The sequence below is a fragment of the Aethalodelphis obliquidens genome, unplaced genomic scaffold (assembly GCF_003676395.1).
Source record: "Aethalodelphis obliquidens isolate GAN/ISIS:26980383/991018 unplaced genomic scaffold, ASM367639v1 scaffold10, whole genome shotgun sequence".
Classification (NCBI taxonomy): Eukaryota; Metazoa; Chordata; class Mammalia; order Artiodactyla; family Delphinidae; genus Aethalodelphis; species Aethalodelphis obliquidens.
The window spans coordinates 8,114,601-8,135,620 of record NW_020837954.1 but is presented as its reverse complement, the minus strand read 5'-3'; the positions used below and the strand labels follow the sequence as shown (position 1 = coordinate 8,135,620).

The following is a 21,020-nucleotide window of genomic DNA, read 5'->3' as shown; positions in this document are numbered from 1 at the left end:
ACACACACACACACACACACACACACACACACACACACACACACACACACACACTCTTGTGGGATAAGGAGGGTGCCTAGAGGGATGCTTGGCAAGGGATGGAGCCTGAGCAGGGTGGAGAGGGCTTACAGACAGGGCATGGGCACAGGGTTTGGGAGCAGGGATAAGGAAAGAGAAGGAGGGGCTTGTGGTGGCTAATTTTGGGGTTTCAGAACCTTAGTGGGATAAGGGCAGCATCCTCCAAAGGGAGAGATGGCAGCAATGGGTGATTGCTTAAATATAGGAGAGGTGTTCAAACAAGTAAATATCTCAAAGATAATAGGATCCATCATTCTCTCTGTAGGAGAAAGGAGTCACAAATGTGGACGGGAAGAAACTAGAATAAACTGTTTGATGCTGGATTGGAGGTTTTCCTGTGAACATGTGGTTTTTCAACATACATAGTTAAATAAAGAAATCTAGCTATAAATGTGTATATGTGTGAGTATACATATATAGATGCACTGTATATGTGTATGAATGTACAAATATTCCTTAGCTACAAACCCTAAGACAGCCTGAACAGTGATACCTCAGTAGTAGTGAGCATGCCTCATGCTTCTAAATTCCATTCTTGGGGATGTTCCTGGTGGCTCAGTGGTTAAGAATTAGCCTGCCAATTCAGGGGACATGGGTTCGAGCCCTGGTCCGGGAAGATCCCACGTGCTGCAGAGCAACAAAGCCCATGTACCACAACTACTGAGCCTGCGCTCTAGAGCCTGCGAGCCACAACTACTGACCCCGTGTGCCACAACTACTGAAGCCTGCGCGCCTAGAGCCTGTGTTCCGCAACAAGAGAAGCCACCGCAATGAGAAGCCCGTGCACCGCAATGAAGAGTAGCCCCCGCTCGCCACAACTAGAGAAAGCCCGTGCGCGCAGCAACGAAGACCCAATGCAGCCAAACATAAATAAATAAATAAACAAACAAACTAACTACATACCATTCTCCACTCAAAGGAACCAGGACTCCTGGATAAATGGCTGCATCCAGGTGCCAGAAAGTAAAGGAGTACTCAAAGAATGATGGAGGTGTGTCAAAAGGGCACAGAAAAGTAAAATGTTAATGAATAATATGGATGGTGGGATATATGTTATATAAAACTCTTCCCAATTTTCTGTATTTAAAAAATGTTTTACAATAATACATTGTGAAAGGATTTAAAACACACAAAGACACAGAAGCCAGCATGAATGGGTGAATCCCACTGACCAAAGTTGGGACAATTTGAACTCCAAAATAAACAATGATAAATTATAACACATTTAATAAAATAGGAAACTCTGAATTCATACTGATAGAAATAAATTAATTGAAAGTTTGATGAGAAACAAAAAAATGTACATAGTTTCAAAGAATTTCCCCCACAAAATACTTCCTAATTACAAAGAGGAAAAAAGTAACTACTGGAGAAGCCTGGCAGACACTACCTTATTGAAATAAACACCCGTAATCAGACATTAAAATCATGTGCCACCTCACAGGATGCAATGAGAACAGAGCATCACTTCTCTGAGAGTCCTATCAAAGACATCTACCCTGAATCTAATCATGAGTAAGCATCAGACAGATGCAAAGTGAAGGCCATTCTGTAGAATAATTGGCCAGGAATCTTCACAAGTATCAAGGATATGAAAGTCAAAGAAAGACCAAGGAAGTGTTCCAGATTGAAGGTGACTAAAGATACATGACAAGTAAGTACAGTGCTTGATCCTGAACTGAATCCTTTCATCATAAAGAGCATTATTGGGACAACTGGCAAAATGTAATGTATCACATAAATATTTTGATTTTGATAGTTATATTGTGATTATGTAGTAGAGGTGCTTATTAGTAGAACTACACACTAAAGTATTTAGGGACAATGTGGCATTGTGTCAGCAACTTAGATCACAAATGGTTCAGGAAAGAAAAGTGTTTTCTGTACTATACTTGCAACATTTCTGTAAGCTTGTGCTTGTTTCAAAATAAAAATTGAAAAATTACGTTCAAAATGCTGAGTATACTAGAAAAACGCACTTGACTTGGGGCCAAGAGGTTGTTAATCCCAGTTCCGCCAGTGACTGGGTGTGTGACCTTGAGCAAGCTACTTTACGTCAGGCCCCAGAGTTTCGAGCTGTAGGACACAAGGCTCTCTAAGGCCCCTTCCCAGTCTAGCATTCCACCACCTACACCCACGGCACTCCCTGCCTGAATTTCTACAGGCTCCAGTTGTGTCTTAGACTTCAGATGCCCCAAGGATTCTGGGTAGCGTCGAAAACAAACAAAAATGGGTGTGGCCAAGCTCTCCAGACTGCAAAGACGCTGACCTGGCCTCAATCTAGGCCGCAGTCTCCGCCATCGCTCTTTCGGAGGTGGAGCAGTCACGCCTGCCAGTGTGGGCGCTCGATAGCTCGGCGGCCGGCTGGCGGGGCTTCGGCGCGGTACGGGGCGCGTTCCCAATCGCTGGCTGCCGCCGCACTCCAGGCTCCGAGCTTTCAGTCCCGCCCCGCGCGGGCCCCTCCCGCCGTCGCTACAGCCTGCGAGTCTCAGCGCTGTGGGTCCGATAACTTGGCTAGGCTGGGACGGTCGCTGAGTCGTGGTCGTGGCGGACCCCGGGAGCGAGCAGTCGGGAATCCCCGCGGTGGAGGCGGCTCCCGGCGCGAGGGGGCGGTGTCCGTGCTGCCTGCTGGCTGCGAAGAACCACACACCGGGGCCTGCACTGTAAGTTGAGCGGCTTGAGGGTCCCCGGGGTGGTCGCGGCAGCGAAGCGGTGGAGGAAGCTGGGACTCGGGGAGCAGGAACGGGACGAGGGATTAGGTGATTTGGCCGAAGGGGCCGGAGCCCGCCGAGAAGGGGCTGAAGTGCGGCGCGGGGATGGCAGAGTAGCCGTGCACTCCGTCCTTCCTCTTGGGCTCCGGGAAAGTCTGGTTTCCTCCGTGCACAACAGGTAGGCGTGGACTCTGGCCGCCGGCGGGAGCCCCCAGGCTTGCGGGGAAGGTCGGAAGGTCGTAGCCCGCTTCGCCGGCGCGCCACTCCCCGGACCCGCCCTGGCGGCGCCCGCCGCGCCGGGGGTTGGCCGGGAGCGGGGCCCCAACCCGAGCTTCGGGAGAGGTTCTCCGAACGCCCGCGCGCAACCCTGGAGGCGCGTTTCCGGGAGCAGTGGAGTGGATTATGGATAGTGCCTTCTCGCAAGGAAAGTAAGCCTTTGCCGGGGTAGCATTTGCTTAGTACGAGGAAGCACTTTTTCTTACCCTACTTTCGGCCAGCACAGTGTCATTTCTAGAGGTTATAAAGTCTTTGGAAACTTTATGAAGCGCTTTACGGTATTTACTAGTCACAGTAATGTATACCTCCGATAAGGTAAGATGATTTTTGTAACTGTCAAGTCAGAGAATAGGTGTCAAATGATTTGCGCTCCTTTATTAAAGGTCATAGTTATACACTGTTTTTATGTGCGGTCCTTTATTCAACAAATACTCAGCATCTTTTATGTGCAGGCTCAGCGCCCTTAAGGAAGTTAACAGCCTAGAGAAGACGTGAAAAGGGAAAAAAGGGGCCCATAAGTAGGGTTCAGAACTTTGTCAGAGAAAATACTCTGGTGAGATTATAGTGTAAGGAAAAAGTGTGCTTGGAGCTGGGATTAGGTGGATGGGGAAAGGAGAATTGCCCTGTTTCATTTTCAAACATTTTAGAAAGTATGTCTTTGAGAAAGTGGTTTTAGGTCAGCATTGAAGCCGAGATTTGTCTTACATTTTAATACCATAGTTTTTTTCCCCGTTAATGAAATGGGTAAGCAGGCAGGGTTTAAAACAAGAATAGTGACAGTTGGAAAAAGTACAGCTATTTTATATAGATAGTTATAGTATTGGAAGATTCCTAAACTGACGGGAGACCTGAATTTTAGCTTAAGCTCCTCCACTGCTGTTTACGGATCTTTGTTAACTTTTCTCTTCTTTTTGTTTATCATTGTATCTGACTTAAGAACAGAAAATACATAATACAAAGTACCTTAAAATTTTTAGAAATTGCACTAATAATACGTTCTCTAAGGAAAAAATTTAAGAACTCTCGTCTTTAAGCAATACACCCATCTTCCTTTCTTCCATTCAGCTTTATTTCAAAAAGGGGATTGAGAGAGTTGATAACCTTTATGAGCTTTTCTTAATTATCATTTGAATAAAATAAAAGATTAAACTCTGGATTTGTTCAGGTCCCTTCATATTCTAAAATTCGTTTATTCTAAATCCTGATTAACCAGTTTAATGACATCGGCATTTTTTTAAAAAGGCTTTATTGACTCTTGTGTTTCATTAATTATCCATAGTATAGTTGATGGCTTTGAACAGCCCCTTCGTGGGACCTTAGTCCTCTCACATAAAAGCATTTCTGCATTTTAAGGAGACTGCAGAAACTGTTATTAAACTTCATTTAAGAAATGAATTAACTGAGGCCTAAGGAATTAGTAGAGACTTGTTTATATCATTTAATTGAATCTTTTGTCTATTTGTAGTGTTAAATTCTTTGGGTTACACTAGGGGTCAGCAATTGACAGGCTGTGAGTCAAATCCAGCCTGCTGCCAGTTTTTATAGATAATGTACTGGAACATAACCACACTCATCTATTTATGGCCGTTTATGTATTGTTTATGAGTAGTTGTGATAGAGACTGTGTGGTCCACACAGCCTAAAGTATTTACTTTCTGGTCCTTCACAGGAAAAAATTGCTGACCCTGGACTAGAACTCTGTAAACTCTTAATCACTGTATGTTTTGTGTGAGGAAGTAGGTTAAGTTCAGTTTTAATTCTTCATCTTTTTCATTATGTTAGGTAAACTACTGGATTCCATAAATGCTTCCACATCCTAGATGTGTAATGAGGGAAAAAGGTCATGCCTTTTCTGTTATATTTACCTAATAATTTTCAATTTCAGCAATCCTAGCCTTTTGGAAGGCTAGAGAAAGGGAAGGATTTTTACGTGTTTTCTAACAACTTTATAATTTTAGTTTTAATTTAGATCTGATGTGGAGATTTTTTTTCATTTAGTAAAGTCTCTTTTTAATATTTGTGTTTTTCACAAGTAACAGTAAGTTATTTTTACTCAGACTTTTTTTTTTTACCATGAATCTAGTGACATTGATTAAAAGATCAGACAGAAAATTATTGACAGTGTAACTGTGAGCATGAAGTCAAACGTATATATACAGTAGGACCCAAATTGGAAATTGGAACCGTCTAAACAGATACCCAACAGATTGAGACTGTAGCATGTATCCTGAATCATGTTAGGGATTTTCTTTTAGTAGTAACAACTTAAAAGATAATTATTTCTAGAAAAGAAGCATAATATAGCCATATTAAAGTATTATGTTAGTGTTACCTGCCTAAGAAATTAGAGCTAATTATGTGACAGGAAAGAAGGAAAACTTGTATGAGGTGATATTTAAATATTTAAAGCAGAGTATATACTTTTGCTTATCTTAAAACCGTGGTATGGTTCTAACTTCACTAAATAAAATATTTTATATATGTACTTCTTTGTACTTATTTTCTAGATTATGCTTCTCTATGGATATACAACAGCATCTGTCTATATCCTTTTCTCTTGGGCTTGTAGATTTCTGTATGTTGAATATATGCATGTTTTTGTATATATATTCATAATAATACCTCACTTGTTCAATACATTTTTTATGTAAGTAAAATTATCAGGGCTTCCCTGGTGGCGCAGTGGTTGAGGGTCTGCCTGCCGATGCAGGGGACACGGGTTCGTGTCCCGGTCCGGGAAGATCCCACATGCCGCGAAGTGGCTGGGCCCGTGAGCCATGGCCACTGAGCCTGCGCATCCGGAGCCTGTGCTCCACAATGGGAGAGGCCACAACAGTGAGAGGCCCGCGTATCGCAAAAAAAAAAAAAATTATCAGAAAATTGAAATTACCCATTGAAATGCACAAAAATTTTTTAAAGATATTTTGGGAGGAAATCTGCAAAGCAAAAAAACAAAAAAGATAAGAAAAGTATATGCAGGTATAAAATCCCGTAAACTTACAGAGTCCAAAAGGCTTTTTTCTTAACTCATTTGGCAGCAAAACATCACCTGAGCTGATATGAAGCTATTTATAGTCATTATTTATCCCACCTTTATGTGAATGTTTATCTTTTGCTGCAGAAATATCAGTGAGTTTGATTATGGAGTGCTGCCCCAGAGCAACTAGGGGTTAGAGGTAATAGATGGTATGTTCAGTGTGTTACTTGGGTGGGCCATGATGGTGGCAGCCAGAAAGCAGAGGAATAATGGAGTTGTTCCAGGGAGCTGCACTTGGCAACGTTAAGAGCCTACTTAGGCATCTGGCAGGGAGTAGGAAGCAGTGTCTGCTAAAAAACAAGAACCCTCAGATAGGGCTCCAAGAGAGTCAGAGCTGTAGCTAAATTATAGACTAGGCATTTCATAAGATATGTTGTAAATTAGAAGTGGGAACCATGAGGAAAAGCCAAAAGATGTCAGACCATAGTGTGCATTAAGGGTGAATCTGTGAATGCTAACCAGCGTGCAAGAGCCATGAATAGTTAGAAGGGGAAAAAGGAGGGGATTCTATAGCAGGTGGACTCTAATGGCTGACTAGGAAATCCTAGGTGGCAGATTTCATGAGCAGCAAAAACAGTGATATTTTGGAAAATTGAGCAAGGATTCCTGGCCTCTGATGAGCTGGGGGAATAATGGCATCTTGTGCACTTTGCTCTTGAACTAAGTATCCCCATATTGCCTGCTTTTTAAAATATCTGTATTAAATAGTATTTTGGTCACTTCCATCACTGATACCTGCCTGCTCTGACTTCTTCCTGCTCTCAATGAGTTTGCTTCTTCACTTTTAATATGGTGCTCTACTCCACCCTAACTAGAATCCAGATAACTGGATTATTAGTCTTGTCTAAACTAAACTAAGAATAAACTGGCGTTGAGAGACAAGAAACTTACGTCAGTAAAGCTCATGATCTTTGAAACAATTGCTGTATATCTTCTTTTTTTTAAACTTGTTTTGTTTTTTATTGTACTTCTTGTTACTGGATTCATAATTAGGTACCAAGTAGTGAGATTGCTAGATAGTGACTTTCAAATTGAGTGTGGTAGGAGATATTAGAGTAAAATTTCTCTTTTAAAATTTGCCTTCTGGAATTCCAAAGTGAAATCTTTCTTCCCAGGGGGAGGTGGAAGAGTTGGTTTGTGGAATAAAGAGTGATAAAAATTGTCAAGAATAGCCAGACTAACCTAACACTGTTAGTACTTATTGATTTACTGTCTAGATGGAAAGGGCCCTCTGGAAGTTGATGTCTCTAGTAGACCTCACACTTTATCAAAAAGCCTAAAAGTATTGGAGACCTAAGATGAGAGTGAAGTGATAAGAAAGAACAAAGTTATAAAGATTAGATGCTTCAGTGGGCATGGCAGTAACTGTCAGTAATAGCAGTGATTAGAGACTATATGAAGAGAATGTAGAAAGTAGTTGAAGGAACATGGACATTGAAACTAGACAGATGTAGGCGTTAATCTTTCTTCCACTTAAATAGCGTCTTCATGTTGGACAAATTGCTTAACTCATTATCCTCATCTGTAAAATGAGGATGATAATATCTGAGTCTCAGTGTTATGAAGATTAAATGAGATAGTGAATTAAAAGTTTCTAGTAAGTAAATCCTCAAGAAATGTTAGTTCCTGTTCCATCATTTCCTTATTAGAGTTGGTTCCTGCTGCTCAGTTCCCCTCCCCCTCCACCCATACTTCCTTTTACCCTTCAAGGTTTTCTCTTTTGTAATCTGCAAGGAGAATTCCCAGGGCTGGACATCAAATGGGGCCCCTATTGGCAATCTCCTTCATCGAATCCAGCTACTGCCATTCTTCTCGTCCCTAATGGTAATCTACAGCACTTTGGAAAAACAAGAAAGGAAGGCAAAGGAAATTGCATCCCTACTTCTGGCCCTTTCTTACCCCAACTTAGAAATTTCTGTATAACTCCTGTTTCTTTCCTATTCCATCCTAGCTTCTCTGTCCTATAGGATGTGCTCCCCATCAGTTTTTGGAGTTGAGCGTATCTGCCTTTCCTATTGACTTGTGTTATGCAGTGGTGAGAAGCAACATTCTTGCCATTTCTACCAAGTTTGCAGGAAATATTGTTTGAATCTTGGTACACAATGTATTTTCATTATATAGTAAAACAAGGTATTAGTGCTGTGCCTGGGGCATGGTGCAAGTTAGATTTTTGTCATATGACAAAATGGATTAAGTTGACAACATGGATTAAGTTGATTTTATGGGAATTGTATTCAGAATCCAAAAATGAAATTTTAAAATTTATGGTGCAACAAGCCATTTTTAGATTGTTAAAATTATGAATAATACAGATTTTTATGTGAACTGATAAATCTTAAATATACTAGGTTAATTAAAACTATTTTTTTCTTTACTCATATTCCAGGAGTAGAAAAGATTCTGTTTATATTTAGAATTCTGAATGTTAGATAATTTGATCCAAAATATTAATCAGAAATGGCTACTTTTTAAATAAATTTATTATTTTTTAAAATTTTATTTATTTATTTATTTTTGGCTGCGTTGGGTCTTCGTTGCTGCATGTGGGCTTTCTCTAGTTGCGGCGAACGGGGCCTACTCTTCGTTGTGGTGCGCAGGCTTCTCATTGTGGTGGCTTCTCTTGTTGCGGAGCATGGGCTCTAGGCACACAGGCGTCAGTAGTTTTGGCATGTGGGCTCTAGAGCGCAGGCTTAGTAGTTGTGGTGCATAGGCTTAGTTGCTCTGCAGCATGTGGGATCTTCCCGGACCAAGGCTCAAACCCGTGTCCCCTGTGTTGGCAGGTGGATTCTTCACCACTGCACCACCAGGGAAGTCCCAGAAATGGCTACTTTTAAGCAGAAGTGTGACATTGACTTGTTACGCATTCTTCTACTTCTTAAAAAATCCTATCACAGTATAAGCAAAAGGGAATTTTAAATTTTTTCACTTACAATAGTCTTTAATGATTAGTATTTAAAGATTGTGTACTATAGAACACTGAGTTCACAGGGTTCCCAGCTGGGCAAAACAAGAAAAAGGTAAAGGTGGGGCAAAGGTTCATACTTAAAAGATGTTGAGAAACATCAAGTGCCATATATATACTGGGTGGGCCAAAAGGTTCATTCAGTTTTTTCTGTAAGATAGCTCTAGTAGCACTTAGTTGTCTTTAACTTCATTTGAAACGATTTTGTTAGATTACATGTGACAGCTGTCATATCTGCATGCATTTAAAAAAAGACTTATCAGGAATCCAGATTGCAAAAGAAGTAAAACTGTCACTGTTTGCAGATGACATGATACTATACTTGAAAATCCTAAAGATACCACCAGAAAACTACCAGAACTAACCAGTGAATTTGGTAAGGTTGCAGGATGCAAAATTAATGCACAGAAATCTCTGACATTCCTGTACACCAACAATGAAAAATCAAAAAGAGAATTAAGGAAACACTCCCATTTACCATTGCAACAAAAAGAATAAAATACCAAGGAGTAAACTTGCCTAAGGAGGCGAAAGACTTGTACTCAGAAAACTATAAAACACTGATGAAAGGAATCAAAGATGACATAAATGGAGAAATATACCATGTTCTTGGATTGGAAGAATCAATATTTGAAGATGACTATACTACCCAAAGCAATCTGCAGATTCAGTGCAATCGCCATCAAACTACCAATGGCATTCTTCGCAGAATTAGAACAAAAAATTTTACAATTCGTATGGAAACACAAAAGACCCCGAATAGCCAAAGCAATCTTGAGAAAGAAAAATAGTGTTGGGGGAATCAGGCTCCACGACTTCAAACTATACCAAAAAGCTACAGTAATCAAGATAGTATGGTACCGGCACAGAAACAGAAATATACATCAGCAGTACAGGATAGAATACCCAGGGATAAACCCATACACACGGGTACCTAATTTACAACAGAGGAGGCAAGAGCATACAATGGAGAAAAGACAGCCTTTTCAGTAAGTGGTGCTGGGAAAACTGGACAGCTACATGTAAAAGAATGAAATTAGAACACTACCTAACACCATACACAAAAGTAAACTCCAAATGGATTAAAGACTTAAATGTAAGACCAAACACTATAAAACTCTTAGAGGAAACATAGAAAAAACACTCTTTGACATAAACCACAGCAAGATCTTTTTTGACCCACCTTCTAGAGTAACGGAAATAAAAACAAAAACAAATGGGACTTAATTAAAAGCTTCTGCACAGCAAAGGAAACCATAAACAAGACAAAAAGACAACCCTCAGATTGGGAGAAAATATTTGCAAATGAAACAACAAGGGATTAATCTCCAAAATATACAAACAGTTTATGGAGCTCAATATCAAAAAAACAAACAATGCAGTTAAAAAATGGGTGGAAGACCTAAATAGACATTTCACCAAGGAAGACATACAGACGGCCAAGAGGCACATGAAAAGATGCTCAACATCACTAATTATTAGAGAAATGCAAATCAGAACTACAATGAGGTATCATCTCACGCTGGTCAAAATGGCCATTATCAAAAAATATAGAAACAGTAAATGCTGGAAAGGGTGTGGTGAAAAGGGGACCCTCCTGCACTGTTGGTAGGAATGTAAATTGATACAACCACTATGGAAAACAGTATGGACAGTCTTTAAAAAGCTAAAAATAGAACTACCACATGACCCAGCAGTCCCACTACTGGGCATATATCCTGAGAAAACCGTAATTCAAAAAGAGTCATGTACCGCAGTGTTCATTGCAGCACTATTTACAATAGCCAGGACATGGAAGCAACCTAAATGTCCACTGACGGATGAATGGATAAAGAAGATGTGGCATATATATACAATGGAATATTACTCAGCCATAAGAAGAAACGAAATTGAGTTATTTGTAGTGAGGTGGATGGACCTAGAGTCTGATATACAGAGTGAAGTAAGTCAGAAAGAGAAAAGCAAATACCGTATGCTAATGCATATATGTGGAATCTTAAAAAAATGGTACTGATGAACCGAGTTGCAGGCCAGGAATAAAGATGTAGACATAGAGAACAGACTTGAGGACACGGGGTGGGAGGGGGAAGCTGGGGCGAAGTGAGAGTAGCATCGACATATGTACACCACCGAATGTAAAATAGTTAGCTAGTGGGAAACAGCAGCATAGAACAGGGAGATTAGCTGGCTGCTTTCTGATGACCTAGAGGGGTGGGCTATGGAGGATCAGAGGGAGGCGCAAGAGGGAGGGGATATGGGGACGTATGTATGCATATGGCTGATTCACTTTGTTGTACAACAGAAACTAACATGGTGTTGTGAAGCAATTATACTCCAATAAAGATCTATTAAAAAAATAAAAAATAATAAAAGACATCAAAATTGGTGAATTTTTGTATAGCCATTTTAATATTGAAGATGGAAGAAAAACAACATTTTTGGCATATTATGCTTTATTATTTCAAGAAAGGTAAAAACACAACTGAAACACAAAAAAAGATTTGTGCAGTGTATGGAGAAGGCGCTGTGACTGATCGAACATGTCAGAAGTGGTTTGCGAAGTTTCATGCTGGAGATTTCTTGCTGGATGATGCTCCACAGTCAGGTAGACCAGTTGAAGTTCCTAGCGATCAAATCGAGACATTAATTGAGAACCATCAACCTTATATGAGGTGGGAGATAGCCCATACTCAAAATATCCAAATCAAGTGTTGAAAATCATTTGCACCATCTTGGTTATGTGAATCACTTTGATGTTTGGGTTCCACATAATTTAAGCCAGAAAAACCTTCTTGACCGTATTTCCATATGTGATTCTCTGCTGAAATGTAATGAAAATGTGCCGTTTTTAAAACCAATTGTGATGGGAGATGAAAAGTGGATACTGTACAACAATGTGGAACAGAAGAGATCGTGGGGCAAGCAAAGTGAACCACTACCAACCACACCAATGGCTGGTCTTCATCCAAAGAAGGTGATGTGTATTTGGTGGGGTTGGAAGGGAGTGCTCTATTATGAGCTTCTTCTGTAAAACTAAACGATTAATTCTAACAAGTACTGCTCCCAATTAGACCAACTGAAAGCAGCACTCAACAGAAAGCATTCGGAGTTAGTCAACAGAAAACGCATCATCTTCCATCAGGATAACGCAAGACCGCATGTTTCTTTGATGACCAGGCAAAAACTGTTACAGCTTGGCTGGGAAGTTCTGATTCATCTGCTGTATTCACCAGATATTGCACTTTCGGATTTCCATTGATTTCGGGCTTTGCAAAATTCTCTTATTGGAAAAAAATTCAGTTCCCTGGAAGACTGTAAAATGCACCTGGGACAGTTCTTTTCTCAAAAAGATAAAAAGTTTTGAGAAGATGGAATTATGAAGTTGCCTGAAAGATGGCAGAAGATAGTGGAACAAAAGGATGAATACATTTTTCAATGAAGTTCTTGGTGAAAATGAAAAGTGTGTCTTTTATTTTTACTTAAAAAACTGAAGGCACTTTTTTGCCCACCCTATATATATTTTATGTGTGTGTACACACACACACACACACACACGCTCCTGGCAATACGTAGTGCACATTACCATATTACATGTGTGGGGACCCTCTGTAGGAAGGAAAACTGCCAACTTGGCATTTCCCAAAATGATTTGGATTTGGATTTGGATTCTGCTCCCTCACACACAACACTTATCCTCATTTCCTCATTCTTTGGCACTATTGTTCTACAAAACACTCTTTAGGAAACACTGCTTTACCTGTGGCACGCCCTCGACGTTTAAGATTTATGTACTTATAGTTTCCATAATTATAATTTTTAATAAGAGCCTAATACTCTTTGAAAATGTGAAACTTAAGTTAACCATTTCTCTAATGTTGGACTTTCAGGTTTCCAGTTTTCACTTTTCATAGTGCTGTAATCAACACTTACGCTTGTGATATTTTCCTTTTTCTTTCTCTGGCATGAATTTTCAAAAGCTGATGCTTTTGACAAATGGTTTTGATATTTCTATGGCTTGTTTATATTTTCCAAAAGAGTGGAATCTGTTTGTACTGTCACTATGAATCTATCAGCTTTTCTAAAATCTCAGTATTGGCTATGAAGTTTTTATATTTATAATATTTAGTTTTAAAGTACGTATAATTTTGAATCACTCAGCTAAATCAAATCCTTACTGAGCTTAAATCAGTATTATACACTTAACATTTTTTTTTTTTTTTTGCGGTACGTGGGCCTCTCACTGCTGTGGCCTCTCCCACCGCGGAGCACAGGCTCCGGGCGCACGGGCTCAGCGGCCATGGCTCGCTCCATGGCATGTGAGATCTTCCCGGACCGGGGAACGAACCCGTGTCCCCTGCATCGGCAGGCGAACTCTCAACCACTGCGCCACCAGGGAAGCCCCACTTAACATTTTAAAGTATTAACTAATGGTTAACTAATTTATTTTTAGGGTTATTACAGACAACTAGAAAGACTAAATTCATGTCAAATACTAATATCATAGATTTGAATTTCATTGTCGTATTCCTGCTATTTTCTAAAGCAGTTTCAGTTGCTATGGGCTTATCTAAAAATAATAATCAAGTTAAATTTTTCTTACCCAATTTAATAGATGAATTATAGGAGAGTAGGGGACACTAATCAGCTATTAAAATTATCTATATTATCTAGTCTCAGCATTCTTTACTTATAAATTAATAGTGCTAGTTTTTTGGGGTTTTTTTAAAGTGTTTTGGTTATTTTTGGTTAAAGAAAAACAGCCTTTTCCAAGGACAACAAAATGAACTCAACGTCAGAAGGAAACAGGGTGTGGGCTTCTTACAAGCGATTGCTCCAAAACTTGTATGTGATTTTCCTCCTGGAAAATCAGGGGTGATTGGCTAGCAGAGGGATGACTTTGGTGGTGAGTGGAGCTGCAGCCTACCCCTGGTCACCATTTTATAATGGTGATGTGAGGATTAAATGAAAAATCCATTTGTCACAGCACCCCAGCCTCCAGAGATTCTGATTAAGTTGGTTTAGGCTCAACTTCAGTATTTTTTAAAAGCAGCCAGAGGCTGTCATCAAAAAATCTACAAACAATAAATGCTGGAGAGGGTGTGGAGAAAAGGGAACCCTCCTGCACTGTTGGTGGGACTGTAAATTGATATAGCCACTATGGAGAACAATATGGAGGTTCCTTAAAAAACTAAAAATAGAACTGCCATATGACCCAGCAATACCACCACTGGGCATATACCCTGAGAAAACCATAACTCAAAACGACTCATGTACCACAATTTCATTGCAGCTCTCTTTACAATAGCCGGGACATGGAAGCAACCTAAGTATCCATTGACAGATGAATGGATAAAGATGTGGCACATATACACAATGGAATATTACTTAGCCATAGAAAGAAATGAAATTGAGTTATTTGTAGTGAGGTGGATGGACCTAGAGACTGTCATACAGAGTGAAGTAAGTCAGAAAGAGAAAAAGAAATACTGTATGCTAACTCATATATATGGAATCTAAAAAAAAAAAAAAAGGTTCTGAAGAACCTAGGGGCAGGACAGGAATAAAGACGCAGACATAGAGAATGGACTTGAGGACACGGGGAGGGGGAAGGGTAAGCTGGGACGAAGTGAGAGTGGCATGGACATATATACACTACCAAATGTAACATAGATACCTGGTGGGAAGCAGCCACATAGCACAGGGAGGTCAGCTCAGTGCTTTGTGACCACCTAGAGGGGTGGGATAGGGAGGGTGGGAGGGAGATGCAAGAGGGAGGAGATATGGGGATATATGTATATGTATAGCTGATTCACTTTGCTATAAAGCAGAAACTAACACACCATTGTAAAGCAATTATACTCCAATAAAGATGTTAAAAAACATTTTTTTAATTAAAAAAAAAAAAAGCAGCCAGAGTTGAGAACCACTAGTCTGCATTGTTATAAGTCTACTGTCTTGACATGCTTAGCTTTTAATTTTAAGTTTACCAACCTCATCTGTATTGTTCCTTTTGCTGTTTTCCCAGTGCTGCCTTTTTAATTGACCCTTATCCTTGGAGGACTTGGGAGGTGAAACCTATTTTGTGATTTACTAAAAGGTGTAGGGGGAAATAGGGAGAGAATGAGCCCAAATATAAAGTAATGCCTCCCCACCCCACCCCCCGCCATGCCCTGTTTATTCCACACTTTTTGTCTCTTACATCTTAATGAAAAATGCTGTTTTTCCTTTTTTCCCCCTGTGGAAGGGCTTCCTAGCATTGAGGAAGGAGAATGAGCTTTGTTGCCAAAGAGACCTGGGTTCATTTTCAGCTCTACTGTTTATTGGCATGTAAGTTTTTTCTTCCATGAAATGGGGATGAGTAATGCCTTCCTTGCTTTCTTCCTTGTGATGATTAGAGGTGATATAAATTAAGCACCTAAAAGTTCCTGGCTCAGTGAGTAATAGCTACTGTTGTCAATTTGTGATTTGGGAATCTGTTTGGAAAGTGAAAGGCATTGCCGTGAACTACAGCAGGCAATACATTTGTCCTTCCCACTTGTGATGTTACGAAGATGATGCTAACAAATGGTATTATGGATTATAAAAGTTAGGAATCTAACGGAAGTTTAGTTTATTTTTTGGTTTCTAAGGGTTTCATTTTAAAAGTTTTTAAATCATTAAAAATTTGGAGACTAGAGAAGATAGCATTACCCATAATGCTACTACTCTAATAATCATTGTTAACATTTTTGAATCATGATTTGGAAAAATACCAGGAGCATCTCACAATTTAAATGATGGCTAGAGAAGCCAAACATTTTATGAAGCATAACTATAATAATGGAAAAAGTGCTATACCAAGAGAAGACAGTATAATCATGAAAGGCTTCCTGAAGGAAGGCTTTTTTTTTTTTTTTTTAACATCTTTATTGGGGTATAATTGCTTTACAATGGTGTGTTAGTTTCTGCTTTATAACAAAGTGAATCAGTCATACATAAACATATGTTCCCATATGTCTTCCCTGTTGCGTCTCCCTCCCTCCCACCCTCCCCATCCCACCCCAAGGCTTTTTTTTTAAGGTGAATTTTGAAATAGTTTATTGTAGGAAGAAGCAAGGTATTTCAGATTCAAAAATGGAATACAGACAGGATTTTAAAATCATTAAGAAGAAACTGTTAACTCTAGAATTATAAGTGATTTCCTTCAATAGTCATTTTACCCTACAACCAGTGAAATACAGTTTGTCAGCAAACCAACTTTAAGACTGTGCCTAGGGATATTTAAAGTACAGTAACAGAAAGACCTCATTTTCTTTCTACCAAGGGCAGCCTTCCTTAGGCAACATCTTAATTATGACCTAATGCTCTGTGTAACTTGTGAGTTCCTATTTTGTAACCTGTAATTTTGCAAATCCTGAATCACAGGTCATAGGGAATAATAGGTCAGTAAAGAATGATCCATCTTCTTTCTAGATTAAATCTTGGGATTCAGAACAAACTGCCCAAAGTGTGTCACTTTTGCATGAGGATTGTTTTGAACTAAAGGCAGTCGAGATGCTGTGGGTTCAAGAGAAAATACTGCCCCTCCCATAACTACTTAGAAGAATTTAAATTTGGGATTTTTCCCAGAAAAGAGTTATTGCTGGAGGTAATTTTAATCTAAGTAGACCCATCTCTATGTGAGAGCAAACATCTAGTTACCAAACATTTACTCTTCTTAATCGTCCTGTGAATGACTCTTCCTGCCCTTCGAAGCCCCAGGCCACTGTCCCATTCCTTAGCTTAGAATGGCATAATACCTTATTTTACCTTTCTGTCTTTCAACATTTCATGTATCTGGGGTCTTTGACCCTCTTGTGTATGGGGTTTCTGTATGTCCAGAATTAAATTTTTCTCCTGTTAATCTGTCTCATGTCAATTTAATCTTAGACCATCCAGAAAAACCTAAAAGGGTAGAGGAAAGTTTCCTTCTTCCCCAACAAGCTAATTACTGTTTTGGGGTTTTGTTTTGTTTTTTGAAAGGAATAGGTTTTAAAAAGATTTATGTATGTACCTGAAGTATGGGAGATTCTTGAGAGGTTTTTTGTTTGTTTTATTGTATGCTTTTTGAACAATACTGAGAAGCTAAAGACTGGAGGCTGAGTTGAAGCTGTTGTGATGTCTTTTAGAGACGTGAGTTGAGAGTCAAAGAAAAGTAATTTAAATTTAAGTATGAGAAAGATTCCGAAACTTTAACTGCTTGATACATTCTGGAATTAGTTCCATTTACTGCTGAGTGGCTTATTCATTTTGTAAATTGTCTTTTAATGCTCTGGAAAGAAAAAAACAACAAACCAATTCGACAAACCTATCTTATTTTGTGTTTGATGTTTTCTTTGCATGTATATGATTTTTTTCTCTTTTCTCTCTTCAAAATGACATAATAAATCATTTTAAAAAACTAAAACGACCAAAAAGATTAGGGAGACTTATTCCCCCCTGCATAAACTTCAGCATATGTTCCCAAAATAGTTCTGTAAACCCTATACAGATATGGTGATCATTTCATGTTTGCAAATGTCAAATCATTATGTAGTACACTTGAAACTAACATAATATTGCACATCAACTATATTTCAATAAAAATGAATGAATGAATAAATAAAATGCCTGGCTTCAAGGTGTTTGACAGGCTTGATTGGATAAAAGGGTAGCAGTATAGTATCTCGTGGTTAAAGCACATATATCTAGAGTCAGATTGCTGAAGTGTATGACCAGGTTCTGTGTGACCTTAGGAAAGCTACTCAACTTCTCTGTGCCTCAATGTCCTCATCTTAAAATAGTGCTAATAAAAATAGCTACCCAAGGACAGTTTTGCGAATTAATTATTCAAGAAAATGTAAAGCGCTTGGAGTAGTGCCTGGACTATAATGAGTGATCAATAAATAATTAGTTTCTGTCAAAAATAATGGCTGGCATTACAGTTGGCACACAACAGTTTGATGGAATCTTTTTTTCAAGTAGCATAACTGTACCTTGGAAAATGTTATATATGTTCACTTTTAATAAACTAATCACTTTGTAATCTCAACAAACATAAAAATGGAAAATAAGAGAAAAACTAGAAAAATAAGCATCCTTCAGGTATATATAGCCATAGGGTTGTGGTTAGATTAAAACATAACGGTAGATTGACTTCGTTTGTATTCATCATCCTAAAGTGAAACTGTAGGTTTGAGCAGGAGCATCTGTTATTTGCAAAATGCATTTGCTTCTCTCACTGATGGTAGGTATGTGGAGATTGCAGGTGCATTTTAGATTTGGGGGTTTAGATGTGGGATTACCAGTGTGAATTGTCTGCTTCTTTTAGGAGTGATTTATATGAGGAATGTATTGAGGGCATTGTAGATAACTTTATGCCCTGCTTATGATCTCAACCTTTTACTGAATTATTTATTATTGCATTGTGTTAGCTATTTTGTTTCTTGATAGATCATTTTACACCACAATATTGCTGCTGCCTAAGGAAAAAAATGTCTCTTGAGCAGTCCTAATGACCTCTAAAAAGGGTAATTTGATTCTTGAGATTTTGAGTTGCCCTGGTGGTTATAAGAAGTTTTCTCTATGATACTCAGGTTTTTTTTTTTCCTCTCACAGTCATAGATACTGAGTGCAAACTTGCTTTTCACCTTTGGTACACTTAGTAGCTTTCTTCTGGAAATTATTTCTGTAACATTTATTAACTTTATCCTTAATTATATGTATTTTGGTCAGTTCACTTCGATAATTTAAGAAAGTAAAGGAGGGTTTTTTATTATTTTTTTTGCGGTATGTGGGCCTCTCACTGTTGTGGCCTCTCCCGTTGCGGAGCACAGGCTCCGGACGCGCAGGCTCAGCGGCCATGGCTCACGGGCCCAGCCGCTCTGCGGCATGTGGGATCTTCCCGGACCGGGGCATGAACCCGTGTCCCCTGCATCGGCAGGCGGACTCTCAACCACTGCGCCACCAGGGAAGCCCAAAGGAGGGTTTTTTAAATAAGAAGCTAAAATTCACGTTATCTTTATAAAAGTAAATTTGTTAGCATGGTTGTTTATATTGTTCTTGTTCCTCAAAATTGACATTTATGAAAATAATCAAATGTGCACTTCCGTTTTGTTTTGAGGGCAGTTGGTGCTAGGTCATGGGTGGCACTGGGCGTGTGGGCAGGACTAATTAGGGAGGGACAACCCAGATGGCTAAAAGCAGCACATAGGTTTGAGAAGACAGTGGTGATCAAAGCTGTCTTTTGGCCTCTGGGGCAGCGTCATAGTGAAAATATAGGATATTAACCCAAGCCAGAGGACGAAAGTAAGGTAAAGAGTAGGGGTTGAAAAGTTGAATACCCATAGAAGTTGGCAAATAATGTAAGTGAATGAGGCAGTCTAGCTGGCGACTGTGCCTGATGGAGAGTCCCTGCCCCTCTTAGATTCCGTCATTCATTGCGGTATGGGATATGGACCCAGATTTTTGTGTAAAACCTTATGTTTAAATGTTAGTAACTAATTTTTTTCCCTGGTACGTACATTGCAGGCCAAATTTAGCCAACAGTGTACCAGTTTGCGAGTACTGTCTTTTAGAGGGGCTCTTTTACTTATTTAACAATAATGATGATGTGATACTCTAGGTAATTTTATACCCATAAACTTTCTTGGAGAAAAAAATAAAGGAAAGAAAAGCCTTCCCATGTCTCTCCCATCTGATTTTCTAATACATCTTGCTGGCTTCTCTACAAAAGATTGAGATTTATTTAGGGGAATATGAGCTCTGTATTTTATATGGTTTAGTTTAATTACCTGTAGCATTCTGTCTGTATTTCAGTGCAGTTCCAATTACCTGTTTCTGTTCAGCTTGGAGTTTTATTTATAAGGTATCAAATTTATTTTTGATACATCAGTGAATAGGAGTATCCATCTTATATGTATATGGTACTGTCTCTGTCATTTAATGTTCTTGATGATAGCTGTTACTCCTGTAAGTAGTAGTAATGATTTTTTTAAAGCCAACTTATGTTTTTTAAAAAATTTCTCTTCTTAAATAATTTTTCCAACTTTTTATTGTGATCTTTTAAAAAATACAGAAAAATTAAAGAACAGTAAAATGATTACTCACATACCCACTACCAACATTCAGCTGTTAACATTTTGCCATATTTTATGGCTAATTGATTTATGTACTTAACCATGTGAAAATGAGTTACAGACATCATGGTGTTTTACTGCCATATACTTGAGCATGCACCTAGAAATAAAAAATTCCATAACCACAAATGCCATCTTATAGATTTGTGTATGTGTGTATGTATTGTGCACACATGCTTATGTGTTGTATATAAGCAACACAGGAACTAGAGTGTACCCAGGAGATGATCATGAATCTGAAACAAAACAAAACCTCCTCTGTCTTATGTTGATTATTTCCTGCAACAGACGTGAAGGCTACATTGGATCTGGGTCAGAGCAGACATGATCTTTATTGCTATGATCCCTGGACAACATCCATCCAAGTGCCTTCAGAAACATGAGTTTGCTTTCACAGCAAGGCTCTCAGCGATAAGGAGACTATCTATACTTGTTGGGATGGGACTCTTTCCCAAAACTCCTAGCCTCAGGCAGTGTCTTTGTTAGATTGGGAGAACAGGTTTTAATAGGAATAAGTCCCTCTGCTCCTTGAATCTCCAGGTAAATGACAGGTTATTTATGGAGGCAAAGATCCAGGGAGACATCAAGCTTTACTATAGAATTTTAGCAGGAGGTCTGGAGATTTGGTCATTTGTTAATATGTACCCATGACCCATTTTAGTAAAAAGGTGCTTATGCTACAGAGAAAACTGAAAATCTTGAGTAGTCTAACCTTAAAATTTTCAAAATTTTAATGGAACGTCTCTTCTGTTTAGCAACTTTTTGCATGTGAATGTCAATAATCCTACTCTGTTTTCCTGTCTGCTCTCTAAAAAAGGGGT

At 39.1% G+C, this 21,020-nt stretch overlaps 2 protein-coding genes across 12 annotated transcripts in view; both read left to right on the top strand.

Annotated features, from left to right (window-relative positions):
* DTD2 (D-aminoacyl-tRNA deacylase 2) overlaps positions 1-720 on the top strand; it is a 30,449-nt gene extending 29,729 nt beyond the window's left edge. For both annotated transcript variants that reach the window (XR_003433604.1, XM_027111014.1), the window contains exon 5: positions 344-720. The gene's annotated coding sequence lies outside the window, so the exon portion shown is untranslated. The remainder of the gene's footprint in view (positions 1-343) is intronic.
* Positions 721-2,481: 1,761 nt separating this feature from the next.
* HEATR5A (HEAT repeat containing 5A) overlaps positions 2,482-21,020 on the top strand; it is a 112,396-nt gene continuing 93,857 nt past the window's right edge. For 7 of the 10 annotated variants that reach the window (XM_027111000.1, XM_027111004.1, XM_027111002.1 and 4 more), the window contains exon 1: positions 2,482-2,741. The gene's annotated coding sequence lies outside the window, so the exon portion shown is untranslated. Of the gene's footprint in view, positions 2,742-3,205; positions 3,381-14,508; positions 14,525-15,308; positions 15,392-21,020 lie in introns of those variants that run through there. The other 3 variants (XM_027110997.1, XM_027110998.1, XM_027110999.1) reach the window with 3 other exon arrangements.